Below are 17,187 nucleotides of genomic sequence, written 5' to 3' on the forward strand. Positions count from 1 at the left end.
CACACATTTTTTCCTAGTAATTTAAATTCAGTCACTACATTAATTGGTTTTCCCTGATGAATTCAGAGTTTGATGGATTGAATTTAAGAGAATGGTGGAATCTTCACACCTGGCATCAATTTCTTGGTAAGCTGGGTGATGTTCACACCCTGAACCGAACCACACTGGTAGAGTAAATATGTTACAGCAATAAATCTGAGGTTGCACCTTGCCTTTATCTACACTGATAGCATGCTTCCTGCTGGCTTTAATCTAAACCTGTGCTTGCCTTTTAGATTAAAGAAATTACTGTTGACTTATCACTGTGTAGAATAAACGTTAGAAGGGGAAAAGAAATAACAAGGAGACAAATTTTAACATGAAATCTAATCATATATTGTGGAAACTGTAAGAGACTTTGAACTGTAAAATATCCTTACAGTTCACTTTTAAGGAGATTTCTGCACAACTGAAGATCAAGAAAAGACTTTTTCCCTCTGGGAGTCTCCCACTAAAGGAATCAAAGAGAAATTACAATCAGGATTTTTAATCGTTGAAGTTTTTCAGTACCATCACATTTTGGGCTGATGCTGATATATTTGTCCTTTGTAAAATAGACTGTTCCCTCTAGTTGCTACCAATCCTCCAGAAATTCTAATCTGGATTGCATTTGATTTTAAGTCGATGTTTCCTCAGACAGTGATATTTAAATGGCAGCCCAAGTTAAAAGAGCAATTGCAAACTAAGCACTGACATTTTTAAATGAGGCATTTTGGATAGTTTCAAAATGTTGTTTTGGAAAATTTAAATATTTTCCCAAAATTGAGGTGTTCCCAGGAGAGGGAACTCTTTACATTAACAAATGCAGGAAACCTTTCTCCAATGCCCATTCATCCACTTGATTTTTGAAAAACAAGCTGAGGCAGGTCTCTGAAAGAAAATTAAATGGATAGAAAGAATAAATTTTAGTGTATCTCTCCATCTGCACAACATTTCATATTGTGCATTTGCTGCATTTTGCAAAACTTTTAACAGGAACAGAAGAAGAGTATACATCTGTGCAGTGTTAAGGGTAAAGATCTCCTGATTTCTGCCGCAGCACAGTCAAAAATAAAGTGTTTACCTCTGTTCACTTCAGCATTTAATGTATCACAGCACAGAGCTTTCATCTATGCCCTGCTGAGGTAACTTAGAGCACTTTAGCCTACCATTCTTTTCCTCACGCTTAGCAAAAAACCCCTAGGAGCTTTTCCTTTTCTACAGCACGTTCCAAACTTCTGCATTTGTAGCTTGGAACACTGATATCTAATATGTTTCATGCCTCTCTTCAAGACCATCACTTCTCTGAGTGTGATTTTCTGCAGATCTTCTTGAAGTGAAAAACATTCATGCTTCAAGTGAATTTAGTCTCCTTGTGTTGTGTCCTGAACTGGCACTAGGCTCCTTACATCTGCCCTGCAGCCACTGCTGCTGTCTTTTTCCCATATCCTCTATTTTGTTCCTCCCTTACCCTACACATTTAAGCTTAGATATCTAAAGCCTTTTCTCATCCTGCTCCTTATCTCCCTCATCCCTAAACATCAATAGACTGATATGAAGTGTGCTTTGTCCCTTTTGTCTGAAGGGGGGGGTTTGTTACCTGGTATGCAGTAAGCCAACCACATACACATCGATGAGATACTGATTTTGCAAAGCTATGTGAGTTTGGGCACTGGGTGGTCTTCCACAAGGCTAGTTTATCCTAGGACTTTCGTGATGTCTTTCCATGTCTATTTTTTATTATTTGACCACTACCCTGATACAGCATCCGGCCTACAATTGATTAAAGATACAGCTAATCTCCTAACCTGCAGACTAGCTAGACATACTAATTAATGGCATGTTTTTTAAGGATGCTCTTATCTTCAAAGGCAAGTTTAGTCATTGCACTGTGATCAAGAGTTACTTGATTTTCTCTCCTGGCTATATGTTTGGCTGGGGGATGATAGGCTGGAGAGCAGCCCTGCTGAAAGCGATGTGGGGGTCTTGGCTGACAGCAAGTTGAGCGTGTCTAGCAGCCTGTCAGGCAGCCAGGAGGCTAACTGTATCCTGCAGTGCATCCAGCACGGCATTATTAGCTACATTGTCCTGCTCTGCTCTGAGCTGTGCGCCTCCAGCACTGTGTGCACATTTGGGCACTACATTATGAAAGGATATAAAACTCTCAGAGAACATCCAAAGGAGGGCTGCAAAAAAGATGAAGGGACTGGAGAGCAAGAGTTGTGAGAAGTGGCTGAGGGCCCTGGGTGTAATGAGCCCAGATCTGAGGGGAGCCTCGTGGCGGCTGCAGCTCCTCATGGAGCGGAGCGCAGCGCTGAGCTCTGCTCTGTGCGACAGCGACAGGCCCGAGGGAACGGCACGGAGCTGCGCCAGGGGAGGGCCGGGGGTGGGGAAAGGCTCTGCACCAGAGGGCGGTGGGCATGGAACAGCCTGCCCAGGGCAGCGGGCACGGCACTGAGCTGCGAGATTTCGGGAAGTGTGTGTACAGCACTCTCAGACATAAGGTTTAACTTTTAGGATGGTCCTTTGTGGAGCCTAGTGTTGGACTCAATGGTCCTTATGGATCCTTTCTAACTTGGAATATTCTGTGATTTTATGATTCTATAATTCTATGGTCCCACTTAATCACCCTAGCTGTTTCAAGGGTGGTCATCCTGACTTACATCTAAGTACATATTTGCTATTTCTAAGAATATACATATAAAGATTTGTACAAAAGTTTTCTGGGCCTCGCTGTTCATTGTATCCTAGAAGCCCGTATTAACTGTCTGGTTCATGGGAGAACTTAAACTTCACCTGGAATCATCTGTCTCTTTCCTTTAGGTGTTGTCTTGCAGGCTTTGCCCTGTTACAGCATGAAATCACAAGTCCAGACCTTATTTGTTTTTTTATTAGTAGCAGCTGATGCTGGTAGTCAAGTAGAAAATAAGATTTTTTATCCTGGAGAACACTGAGAAGCAGATGGAATTGACAATTGCTGCAGACATCGTGCAATAATTTTTCAGGCAATGGGAGAAGGCTCAATTTTCAGGACTTCGCTGTCATCTTGCCCTGTGTGTGAAAGCAGAGTGCAGACACGTGCAGCTGGACTTCAGCTCTCAGGGCTCCATTACACATGTTCAGCATGCCTGTGTGGACTTCCACTTCCTCCCCAGTGCATCACAGGCACACACGCATGGGGAATTTCCATTGTGGCACCCATTGTCCTCCTTCTGAAAAAGGGATGATCTCAAGAATCCAAGTTTGTGTGTGGCTGTTGTATTCAAATGGTATTTATTGTGCATCTCATGGGGAACTTGTCACTGACAGCATGCCAAAAAGGCTTTTCAAATACTGGTGGTGGAAAGTAAAAACCATTTCACTTTTCAGAGTTCTCCAGTACTTTACATACTTAAGGAAGCTCTGTAATATTTGTTTATTTAAACAGCAGTTTAGAACAGGAAAGTCTCTAAACTTCTTGAGGAAAGTCAATAGGCAGGGAAAAAAAAGAAGGGCATTTTTAAAATCTAGAAATATATATTTAAATAAGGGATACTCTGTTTTTACCTATTTTGTATTTCGTTTGCAGTCTGAGAAAGATAGCTGCCCAAGGTTACCACGACAAGCAACTTGAAACTGATCTTACAGCTAATATTAAAATAAATGTCTTTCTGGCTGTTTTATTTGATAAAATATAAAGAACTTGATATCTCAGTGTACTTTAAGATATCTCTAGTGTTGAGGCTGCCAATTACACACCCCTCCAGATGGCACTACATATATGTTTTACAAAGCATGTGTAGATGTCTTTACATTTTTACAAAAGAAGATTAGTGAGCATCTTCTAATAAGAAAGTGGTGTATCCTGCAAAAAAAACATGTATATCAAAAACTATCATCAACAAAAACAAACAAACAAACAAACATACAAGTACAAAAAAAAAGGAGAAAAGAAAACCAATCTAAAAACATTGTTTTTCAGGGTGTTATTTGTCTAATTGACATTGTGGTCTTTCAGCATATCCCATATTTCTACCAGATTAAGTTCTTTACAATGTATTTTTTTCTGATTCCAATGTAAAACACCATTAAACTCATTGTCATAACAACAGGTGAGACCATTGCAGCCTTTGCTGAGCTGTGAAGAGTTTCTTCTGGCTCTCCTGTGGGACAGTTTGCAAAGAGAGGCAGGGAAGGTGGGGGAACAATGGAAGTTCAGATATAGTAATATTGGCCTGAAAATCATGCAGGAAATATCCCAAATAATCATTTTGCTCACCACTGATTTTTTTTTGTTGTTGGGTTCCTTAGGACACACATATATATATGTATTTTCTGCAATTAAAACTGCAGCAAATGTGTTTCAAAATGAATTCCTTAATTCTTCATGTATTTGACAACTCCAGGAGCTGGAGCTTTACAGTGCACATAAACAAGAGGGGTAGGCTGGCAAACACGAGAGTAGACTTCATTTGAAAAAAGTAAAAACCCTTTCATTCTCTCCAGGCCAGGCAAAGGCAGAATGAAAACTCTTGAGCCTTGGGTGAGCAGAGAGAGAGTTGATCTCTGGTTTGTTGCTGAAGGACACAGCTGTCTGGTGCTTCCTACCGAAAACAAACAAACAAACAAAAAAAGGTACGTTAAAAATACTGTTATAAGGTCATGGCACAAGAAAAGTTAAAAAAGGCTCCTACAAAGAATCTGTTGTCTCTCTACTGAGTTTTATTGTGTAGAGTAGCACTGAGCCTTCCACTGTATCAAAACTACCCTCATTTGGGTGGTTAATGCTCCCTTTCTCTACCCCAAACAAATCAGTCTCTTTTTCCATCCAGATTGATTTCAGTTGAAAATCAGGATGCTGATCTCCTTAGCAAGCTCAAAAAAAGTCACTGCTAATATAATCTTTCATAGAAAATGAGAGAACTACTAATTCACTGCTCTGCATGTATTCCTTTTCTTTGCTAAAACATATATTAATTGAACACTTCAAGTAACTTTGATATTCAGTCTTTATGGCTTCCCATAAATGTTTCCTTTAAGAACTGTGAACCAGAGAGTGTATCTTCTCCAAAGAACTGTAATTCTGAGCTGGTTCCTTTACCCTCATCTTAAATCAAATCAGAAAGAACCTTCTTCTTTCCAGCAGTCTCCCTAGCCTTGATCAATGTCCTCTGACCTTAACTTCCTCTTCCCCTTCTCCTTATTCCTTTCCCTTTTTCCCTTTCACTTCCCTTTTCCATTTCCCTTTTTCTTTCCCTTTTCTTATCCTCTCTCTCTCCTTTTCCTTTTCCCTTCTTTATTACTAAGGATAAAAAAGAGATTATCTGTGTAGAATTTTCTTGGACTTCCCTCTGAAAAGAATTTTCTGACTCCCTGTGATGAATGCTGTATAACCATAATATTATGGTGTAAATGCCAGCACTGCTTTCTTGCATGCAGCCTCCACTAATATTTCTTTTTCTTCTTTTCTCCTTTTGATTCATATTGGCTATGGAATTAGCTCGAGAATGAATTTCCCATGTCAATTGTTAATTAAGTGTATTTTCATGCACTGTTTAATTGACTAACTTTGTATGCTCATTCAGTCACTAGAAGTTATATGTTACACATCTCCACCAACTGAATTTAAATCAGTTTTTAAAAACAGTAGTAAAAACTGATGTATGTACAGTGGATGAAGAATGTCTTTCCACTGAGATACCCTACAAGTGTGGCAAAATTAACTATTAAAATCTAATCAAAGTCCTGGTTCTCTGTTATGTTGGGAAGAAAAAGAGGAACACTGCTGCCATTACTTTTTTCTTTAGCAATTCCTTCCTTGCAAATGGAAAAAAAATGGTTTCTCATCTCTGCCTGGTTGCATGTGAGGAAAAGCAGCCATTACAGTGGGTACTTCATATCTAACTTGGTTGCAACACTCTGGGCTGGAGGGCAGGAACAAGGGCAGCATCAGCTATACTTGCCAGCTGGTGCCAGATCTTGAGCCAGGGAGAAACTGCAGCCTTCCCATTTAATTTATTTACACAGATAAGAGTGAGTGGATGGTTGCAGTCCCTTTGTTTAGCAGAACTGCTTTTGAAAAGGCAAATGTTCCACTTGCCTGCAGCTAACAAATTGCTAACCATTTATGTGTGCTTTCCTTTTCTGTTCTAGTTATTTTCTGGGGTTCACTTCCTCACAGTTTTAAGTTGGTTATTATTCTCCAAAGTTTTCCACAACAGACCCTACCTGACTCATCAGCTCCAGGAAAACAGCGCTGCCTCCCTAGGGCTGTCCAATCTCCACTAACTGGACAAAAGGAAAGCTTCACTCTGGGTGAAGACCAGTGTGTAGACTTCAGCCATACTTCCTGCTCCCCTTCTTCTGCCATGTTCTGGAAAAACATGTATCTGTATTTTTTCTATGTGTAATTTTTTACCCTGTCTGTCTTCATCCCCCTGAGGTGGCTGGCTTGCTCAGGAATTAGAGGAAATCTTTTTTTCTCCACTCTCCTTCTGCTGCTTTCCTTGCATACGTAGTACACAGCTTTTCATCTTATAGAATCGTAGAATGGTTTGTGTTGCAAGAGACCTTCAAGATCATCTAGTTCCAACCCCCTGCTATAGGCAGGGACACCTCCCACGAGACCAGATCGCCCAAAGTCCCACCGAGCCCAACTCTGAATGCTTATGATATTGGAAAAATGAAATTATTTTTATTTACTTGGACCTTTGAGTTGTGGTGGTGAAAATTTAGCTCTTAAGCAGCACGTCACAACAGTAAGTAAATAAATAGACCCAAACCGTCTCCAGCTTTAACAAATCCCTACACGCTAGCGTGATCGCTTCTGAGGCTCTGGCTGAAGCTAACTGGAAAGATCTGTTCACAGTTTAATTTCAAATTGCTCTGGATGACATATGAAGTATCTTGTGTACTTAGAACATGAGTAGAGAATTTAAATACTTATAACATGTCTGGGTAGCTTTTAGTGAGAAAGAGAATCCATGAGCCCATACCAAACTGCATGATTGCATTCTCAGATTCCCCTTTTTTTTTTTTTTAATTTGAAATCCTTCTTGTTCAGAGTAAGATGATTATTCAAAGTTTTACCCCTAAAACAATTTTATTTTTTGTTTTTCTAGCACTTAGAAACAATGGGTTTGCAAATAACAAGAGAAGTGGTTACAGCATGTGATTGTAAACATATGCTGAGCATGTCTAGAAGGATTGCCACAGCCATAGTCACCAAGTCTATTGCACTTGAAGGTCAGAGTCCTACTAATTGGGTTCAGATATCAGTGCTGCTGTAACTGCTTTAAAGAACAGCTTACTGTCATGTGGTTGTGTTTGTGCGAATTTTTGGGTGTGGGTTCTGGGCACTGGCAGCAAGTGGTTCTGCAGGGTGGCTGTGAGTTGCAGCTTGAAGATAAGGGCAGTGCAATGCCAGGGACATCAGAGGAGGCAGAGCATGCAGACACCCTGCTCCTGCGGCTTTTTGATTGTGTTGGACAGAGAAAATAGTAGTAAAATGAGAATTAAAGTCTGCATCAAAATCATTATCAGTTTAATAATGAGTAGAAAGGTTGTAGTATTGGTTTTCAGCAGTAAATACTGATGTAACACTTCTCCAAATTAAGATGAAATCATGTTATTCTCCCAGTTATGTGCCACTTGTGCAACACCTGGTAGATGGGGTTAAGCAAGATCTTGAAGAACGGTCAGGCTATGGAAGGGAGAGGCATATGCCTCTTGTTGTGCAGAGAGATTAGAACAGTGAGCCTGGGGTAACTAGAATTTTATTGCATGTGAAAAGAACAGTATTAGACAGATCTATGTTTCTCTCTCAGCAGAAAATAGCATAGCTTACTTACAGGAATAGAAACAAATCAAAGAAAAATGATTCTTCCAGGAAAGCTACAAAGCAGTTCTTGAGGGTAGAGACCTGAATATACCAGCAAAGCATGGATCAATACATCTTAAACTGGTTTCATCCAAGAACTGGTGTGATGTCTCACAGATACAATACAATGGATACAGACTTCTATCTGTTATTTTTGCTAGTAAAGTACATCTGGGAGCCTGTAAATATTTGACATGATTTTATAGAAATTTCTTTGTTTTGTACTTTTTTCTTCATTATATATATATATGTATATATATATACATACACATTAACATAAGTAAAAGTCAAAGAGAGAACAAACAAATATATATCTTCTCTCTGTAAAGTAAAAAAATAATACGTAGTGTAAAATATCACAATAGAATACTTTTAGTAATAGGAAGATATAATCATCATTGCCTTCCACCTGGATCAGAGGAGAGAAGAAGGCTTGAGAGTCTTGTGGAAAGGCTTGGAAAACACTAACAATACTCACATGAGAACGTTATTACATGTATAGGCTATTCATTTCTATTTCCCACACTGCTGTAGACCAAACCCCTGGTCACTAGAGAAGGCTGTTTTTTCTGAAGCTGTCACGGCGTCAACTCACAGAGGATCTGGCTTAACATACTACAAAAGATGGTATGGTTGATGTTACAGAGGGCACATATGGGTGCTGTGGAACTAATGCCCTGTTTCATTGTTGGCCCACAACATCAATGGCAGATTTTGATGGGATGGCAGTGGAGTCTGAACCTTCCTACCAATATCCCATCACATTTTGTTACTGTGTGACAGATGGCAGCAGAGGGGCAATCTGACAGAATGGCATCTGACATGAAAGTGCATATGAAGCAAAGGTGTGTCACTGAATGCCTCCATGTGAAAAACGTGGCACTCACTGACATTCATCAACACTTGCCAAATGTTTATGGTGTTTATGATGTGAACACAGTGAGGTAATGGGTGGTGCTTTTCAGCAGTGGTGACAGAGACAGGAAAGACAAGCCACATTCTGGACAGCCATGGACAGCTGTCCATGAGGAATATCTTGATCAGCTTGTCCATGTGAATCAAAAGATTACTTCTAGGGAACTATGTATGGAGCTGAATAATAACCTCAGTACTTCAGAAACAATGGTGGCAAAGCTGGAATAGAACAAAGTTTGTGCCAGGCAGATCAAGTTGTTCTCACACTGCAACAGAAAGAGTGCAGTGTGCATGCTTGTCAGGACCTATTGACTCAGTGTGGGGCTGAAGGTGGCAATTTTCTGGATCGCATCATTAGCAGTGATGAGACATGATGTTATCATGATGAGCAGGAATCAAACTGGCTGTTTATGAATGGCAACATGGGAATTCCCCATCAAAGGAAAAGTTCAAGACACAGCACTCAGCAGGTAGAGTAGTAGCCATAACTTTCAGCGTAACCTTCATATGTTTATATCCTTACTGGCCACCTGTCCATTCAGCAGCAGCAATGCTGACATCTTAAATGGTGGATGTAGAATCATGACATTTGTGGTAATTGCTGCAAATCTAGATAAAGCCACAAGCTGATAAGTTATTTAGCAAAAAATGACTCGGTATCTCCTCTTTATAACATCCATGGATTTTCTGCATCCAGCAGCCATGAGATTTGATTCATTTATGTGTAGGGCTCTTTTGTAAAAAAACATAGAAACAAAAAATAGAAAAAATAAAAAAGGATAAAAAGGCTAATAATGTCATTTAGAAACTAGAATACTGGAAAACAACCTGGTTCTTTGCACTTACTCTGTAGTTATTTTTATGCTCTTTGTCACTCCTCTGTCTTGAACCTGATTTTAAACTGAAAAATGGTAGTATAAATCCAGTATAGCTCCATTGATACAGTTAGACATGTATGGATTACTATGGGTACAAGCTGTTGTATTTTCATTTTTCAAGCAGCGTAAAGGTCCGTACTTACTTCCTTCTCCAAAGAAGGTAATTTATCTAATTTCTGATAGAACTAATCACTTACTAGAACATAAACATGAAGTAGGTTGCTGTTAGATATAGTTAGGGCAACCATTTGTCTGGATTTTCTTCTTCTGTCTGGAAATTTTGTCTGGGCAGAATTTAAGAGCTTTTGCACATTTTCTAGGATTCTTGTGTATGTGCTTCGGAAAGGAAAACCTGCTTAAAAATGCAACTGTACAGATTAAGTATTTATATTACAAAGTTTTGTAAAACAAATTAATTTTAAAAAGATGTGACATATTTTAAGGAAGTCCCTCATGAATGTAAAGTTCTCAGGCCTTAGAATGTGAAATATTAAAAGAAAAAAGAAAGATATTTTTTCCCCTTTAATCATTTATTTTTAGTGTTCCTGCTGCTGTAGGGAACCTGCTTTGGCAGGGGGGTTGGACTCAATGATCTCTGGAGGTCCCTTCCAACCCCTACAATTCTGTGATTCTGTTGCCACTGATTTAGTTAATCCCTAACTTTACCATCCTTGTTGCATATCTGCGCAGATGTTACTACTGAAGAAGAGGGCCTATTAATCTGTAGCACATGCACCTGATGAATCACAGACCCACAGAATCATAGGGGCTGGAAGGGACTTCTAGAGATGATCCAATGCAACTCCCCTGCTAAAGCAGATTCCTTTACAGTGGGTTGCACAAGAAAGCCTCCAGGAGGGTTCTGAATGTCTCTGGAGAAGGAGACTCCACAACATCTCTGAGTAGCCTGTTCCAGTGCTCTGTCACCCTCAAAGTAAATAGTTTTTTTCCTCATGTTCAGATAGAACTTCATATTTCTAGATTGTGCCCATTACCCCTTGTTCTGTCTCTGGGCACCATTGAGAAGAGCCTGCCCCCATCCACTTGATTCCTGCTCAGATAACTGAACAGAGCAGTCAGTAGGAGGCCAGTCATAATCAACTTCTCCCTCTCTTGTCTTGTAAGCTCAAGCATAATTCACTGCCTTTGAATTCTGTAGTAGAAAATAAATCTGATGTGTTCTTCTTCTAGTGTTCATGTGAGATTTCTGAACTCACTAAGACCTGCCACGCTAAATGCTGTGCCGAAAGCAGTGTTGTTCAGAGACATTCATACTGTTAGGTAGCTCAATAGAAAGTTCTGCGTTTGTGCCAATCATAAAATGGGAAGTTCCCCAATTACAGCAGCTGCCCCTTCTGCCTTCATTCAATTACAATGGAAACAGTGGTTGCAGCTTCTTGTAGTCTCACGCAGAGAGTTGCTATAAATTATGACCTAAATCCTTACCACTGACATGACAAATGCAGTATCCTCTGAAGCCACTAGAAGTATTTCCACAAACTGCACTGGCTTTCAATCAAGCACAGTAAGGCTATTGCAATAGTAAGGTCTGCAGAAGTATGTGCTCTGAGTTACAATGTGTCTTATTCATATCAGATCAGCAATAACAAATACTAATCCAGAGAAAGGTAGAACTCACATTTAAATTACTTTCCATCCTTTTTGTCTGATGGATGAGAAAATGAGCAGTTTGAAGATGAGGAGCTGGAAGAGGGAGCTGCTCGCTTATCACATCTCAGCTCACATTCTCACTCAGTGAGGAAGTTTCTTGCTGTGCTCTGTGGCGTTTTTGTACAGATGGGTACAGGCAGTAGTTTGATGCTGGGAGGTGACTGAATGTTCTTCTGAAATTTCATGTGTAGCTTTTGGTTCAAAACCACTCCTTCACAGAGAGTTACACTTGCTCTTAGTATGCCTTGTTTCTCAGCAGACAGCAGAAGAGAAGCTAAGGGCAGGAATGTCACTGTTGAAACCAGAGAGTTAAGTTTTGTGGAAAATAAACTTAAGATGCATAGGTGGGCTGTATCACACCACCCCACACCATGATTTGAACACTGAGTGGAAATACATGCCCCAGAACCAATCCTTAGCATTAGAAATATGTCCTGGGAGCATCTGGCCTTGTATTTCAAAGATTGAGTCTAAGGAAATTGAGATGCAAAAACAGGCCAGAGAGCAGGACAGCTGACCAACACTTAGGCAGCTTTAAATGCACTAGACTGAACATTGCACATGACATCAGTACAGCTGCCCTGTACATTGATCAGCTTCAAACCTATTAAGCTAACAGAATGGTACCCTGTTCTTATGGAAATACATTACAGAGTGGCAATGTTTTCCACATACAGTTTTGCAGCAAATCAAAAGAGTTTAAGCTTGAAACACGAATCCACTGCATAAACATTATAAATAAAAGTGAAAATGGATGATGTACTTACCTTGTCCATATAATCTGCTACTAACATATTCATTTGTGGTCTCATGGGAAATAAAGTCTCCCAGCTTTGATTTATTAACAGCCTCATCAATTCGTGTGCTAGTGATGGCCTGCAAACCATCATGTTTAATAACCAAAGATGAACTTGTCACTCAAGAATTTGATGAAATTAGTATTACCTCATGTAGATGAAACAAAAGAAAGCTGTTATACTCTGCAAAATATCTTGTAGCCCAGATAGTAAGAATAATGATTTTATGATAAACTCAGCCTATCATTAACTCACTAGTATCACATTTATATATGAGAGAAGGGGTGGTGGGCGGGAAAATTCTCGTGGCAAGAAGAAGATAAAATCATTTCAAGTTAGGTTTCTGAAATAAATAATGCAATTTTCTTGTGTTTTCTTGTCTAAAAAACAAAGATTTCTTATTTTCTTCACCATGCAATCCCATCCTGGTTCTCTCAGTATCTTAATGGCCTACTGATTGGATTTTGCTACCTGCTATATTTAAAGAAGTATTATTGCTCTGTTAGGGCAATCATGAAAAACTACTTTTAAAGATATTTTTAAAGTTTTATGAGTTTTCAGAAGCTCCATAGAATCTTATCATACTCAAAGATAGCTGGAACTACCTCTACATGGTTATCTTTGTGTTTCTGAGACACTGAGTTATTTTGTGGCAAATGAACTTTTCAGTGATCTCTGGAAAAAGGAGAAACATTGAGACATCACTGAGAAGAATTACTTGGAGATCTCTTGTCTTTTATGTTACTGAAACTTGCAAAACCATGTGATGCCTAGAAGTTTTTTAATATTCAGTCTCAGGTAAAGTGGAATGTAATAGTGTTGCATATGAGGTGATTTTGTGTTCAGAAACAAAGACTTCAAGAGCATGACTGGGTTCCCACAATGTATGTAGTGCTCATTCTGTGGATCTGTAAATCATCTGACTTAGAAAGAAAATTCATCTTCTTCAAAGTTTCTCTATTTCCTCCAACACTTTTTGCTCCTGATGGAAGAAGCAAAAGAGACTGACTAAGCTACAAGAACTTGTGGTCTTCCTCTTCTTGACTGGCCTTAACAGAAGTGTCATTCTTTCTTCAGATCCATCCTTTAGGTCTCTTTTCTGCACGTCGAAGAGGTGAACATGAAGTGGAAAATTAAGTAATTCCCTGGGACATGGTGTTACTGAACAGGCCCCACAGATGAGCAACAGAAATGAGGCTTCATACATTTACTCTTCTTATCTGTTGTGGTTTCACCCTGATGGTCAGCTAAACTCTACTACAGTTGCTCTCTTACCCTCGTTCTTCCTCTGAAGAGAAAACACAATGCAAAAGGGCTCAAGCGTTGAGATAAGGACACTCACCAATTACTACTGTGGGCAAAACAGGCTTAGCATAGGGAGATTAATGTAATTTATTGCAGTGACAACTAAAAGCAAACTAAAAATGATGCCTTGCCCCTATCCACCCTCACCTACCTCATCCCTCTGAGAAGCACAGGGATGGGGCTATGATCAGTCCGTAATGCTTCATCTCTGCAGCTCCCCCATGGTCACTAAGCCCCTGTTGCATGGATCACTTCTACAAAATACTGTCCTTGCCCATCTGATTTTCATGGGCTTTCCACACGTGGCAGCTCTCAAAGCACTGCCCCAGCACAGCTCCATACCACAGGGACCACGCTTCACGCACTTTTCCAGCACTGTTCTTGGTCAGCAGCAGCTCCCCCAGCCTACCTGCCCCACAGCAGACTGCTCGCCATGGGCTGCAGCTCCTACTCAGGACTGCTCCTGCAGGGGCTCTCCATGGGCTGCAGCCTCCTTCAGACCTCCTCCACTGCTGCACGATGGGACCCTCCGTTGGCTGTGTGTAGAGTTCTGCTGTGTGTGGTGCCCATGGGCTGCAGGGGACAAGCTGCTCCACCTTGGGCCTCTCCTGTACTGCAGGGAACTTCTGCTCCACACCCGGAGCACCTCTTGCCCTCCTTCTGCACTGACCTTGGTGCCTGAAGAGCTGGCTGCTTCTCTCACTTTGTCACTCCTCTCTCCCAACTGCTGTTGCACGGCAGTTTTTCTGCTTTCCCAAAGCACACCCAGTGTGGCTCATGGCTCAGTTCTGGCAACAGTGAGTCCCCTTTGGAACAGGAGAGCTGACTCCGCTCTGACATGGGGCAGTGCTGGGCTCTGCTCACAGAACTGATCACTGCAGCCTCCTGCTACAAAACTTTGCCACATAAACAAAATAAAGTTGTGATTTTCATCACAGAAATGACATCAGTGTAAGGGTGAAGTGATAAACTGGGGGCAGTATTCTCTCCTTTAATCTTTATTTTTCCCTAATAGAGATTAATGAAAGTCATAATACTTCTGCACATGAAGTAGAAGTGGACAGCAGCACACTTGTCTCTAGTGTACGTGCACTTCTTCCTGCAGAACAGGAATTAAAGCAAATTTGAAAAAGTTACAATTTGTGGCACTTTTTATGACTTGTTTCTGCAGAACTCACCTCCTTATTAACTGCAAAAAAATCCAGCAAGTCCATTAATAGATTTTGATGTAAAATATGGATAGGTGATCTATCTTTGATGTCTGGCTTTATGATCTGTCTCTTCTTTCCTCACTCTGAAATCCTTATCAGGAAATTAGGAGGAATACCCCCAGGAAATCATGTCACAAGCAGGAAAGCAGGAACTACATGCTGGTCTGTAAAACTTACACATGAGAGGAAGAGAAGAGCATATATGTGTGTTAAATATACATAAAATAGAAAAACAATGAAAGTAACTCTTTGAAGTCTTATTTTTTTTGAGAGCAGTGTGAAGAAATGGGAAAATAAATACAAAGATGATATTCTGAAATCTCCAAAGCACTGTGAATCATTCATTTTTTTTCTGTATCATCATCATAAACTGGGAAGAAAGAAAAGCTGACATTGGGCAATGCATCATTCTTCCAACATCTCCCAGTCTTGCAAATACTGAATATGTAATGCTAATGCCAGCAAGCTTTGTGTCTAAAGCTATGCTTAGATTTGTAAAATAGCTCATTTGTTCTTTCCACGTCTTTTCATTACATTTATCATAGGTCCCAAGTCTGGCAAGAATTCACTTACTAACAAAAAGAATGTGCTTTGTTAAATCACAAGGAACATAACTTGTAAATAATTGACCTGAGAGGAGGTGGTGAGAGAGATGTATAACATTACACTTAGATGTTTCGGTGATAATTTTTTTAATTTGGATCTTTGTGCTTCTGTTGTTTCTTTGAGAGCTGAATAAATGTCAACATAAAGAGCTTTCTGAGCTCAAGACAATGCATTCTCCATCTTACCTAAACAAAACAATAGCAGACAAAAAGAGAAGGAAAGCAAAGTTATTAAAACTGGAAACTATAAATCTTTAAACAACTCTGATAGAAAGAATAGGCCAACAACTTTATCATAAACAGCAAGCATAAGGTTTGGCTTTTACAAGCTATTGCTCATGTTGCTAGCCCTATTGCAATGTGCCTCCTTGTGTTACAGTTCTGCCTATCCTGAGATTAAGTTTACTCAGGCTGGGAGATCTTTGGAACATATCTTTAGGAATTTTTAGCATAGTGCCATCATAAGCCATGGTTGATGTGATGTAAAATTATTTGTTATGCAAGTAATTTATATAATATTACTTATGAACATAAATATTAAATGAGTTTTTGGGATAAAATTTTAGCTTTGGAACACACAGACTACAACATCCACTTTGGAGTGCTGACACAAAAGAGTGACTGTGCTCACTGCTCATAACACATTTAGTTTAAATTATGAACAAGTATTGAATTGGGCCCACAAGTGAAAGGAAGAAGCACTAAATGTTTATCCTGGCCAATACCATTGTTTTTAAAGTATAATGAATACTAATTTTTAATTTAGAAATTGTGCTGATTCTTGACAAAGTGTTATCCTATGACTAATCCTCAGGGAAAGAGCCTTGGAGGCTCAATTCAGATCCAGATCTAAAATAAGTAGATGGTGTCAGAAGTTAAGAACCTAATAGGATAAATTCAGCCCTTCATCATTTCAAGTTACTTCTGCTCTATGTGATTCTCTACCAGTATCCTGAAAAGAAACCATACTAATTCTGCAGGAAGACAAGCGTTTCCACAAACCTTACTCCTTAGGTTTGTTGGGAAGCTTGAGCTGCTCAACAGAGCCTCTTTTCCTTCTTAAAAAAAAGCAGAATACTGGAGATCCTCTTTGTTTGTGTTGTGGACTTCTCTTGTACCCTGGGCAACAAAGAGCTCTTAAATACTGTCTACCATCTTCTGTGCAAAAAATAGGCCTATACAAAACAGTCCATTTGTTAAGCCAAAGGGAAACTGTATGCAGAAAAGTTATGACTTTAGGCAGCATATTGTAATATGCACTCTTTGCATATCTGTGCCATTATGTAAGAGATAAATGAAATAATAAGCATAAACAGCTACGGTATTGCAAGATAAGTAACTACTTATTTGTTTTGTTGTTTTTTGTTTTTTTTTTTACCAGTTAGGCAAGCATTTATTATAATGATTACTATTAGATGCAAGGAATATACACATTCATGAAGCATTACTGTTTTCTAATTGAATTATAATAAGATACAAACCACTGTGATTTGTTTGTTTTTGCTATAAAACTAAATGTGAGTTGTCAAAATAAAGTTTGCTTGTTTTAAGTGATGTTTACATTTTTTAAACTTGTATCTGAAAACTGGTAAGCTAATGGTTCTTCTATTTCCATGCATTTATCAAGTTGCTATATTCAACAAATAAATCCCCAGGTCTATATAATATTATATGTCAGCACATGCATATGATGATATAACACATATTTAATATTTCATGTTAGAGTTATTATCATGATGGTGAAATATGTAAATTACCTTAGCATACCTTAAAAGCTCAAAGAGGTAAAATTTGCATTGAAATTTCTATGCAAATGCCATTAATAAGTTCTGCTTGGATTTTGGTACCCTCAGAGAGTTTTACTGGAGAGGTTCCAACACAACTTTCTTCAAATCTAATCAGGATGGAGTAAAAGTAAAAATATAGATG

Source organism: Lagopus muta, chromosome Z (assembly GCF_023343835.1).
Source record: "Lagopus muta isolate bLagMut1 chromosome Z, bLagMut1 primary, whole genome shotgun sequence".
Lineage (NCBI taxonomy): Eukaryota > Metazoa > Chordata > Aves > Galliformes > Phasianidae > Lagopus > Lagopus muta.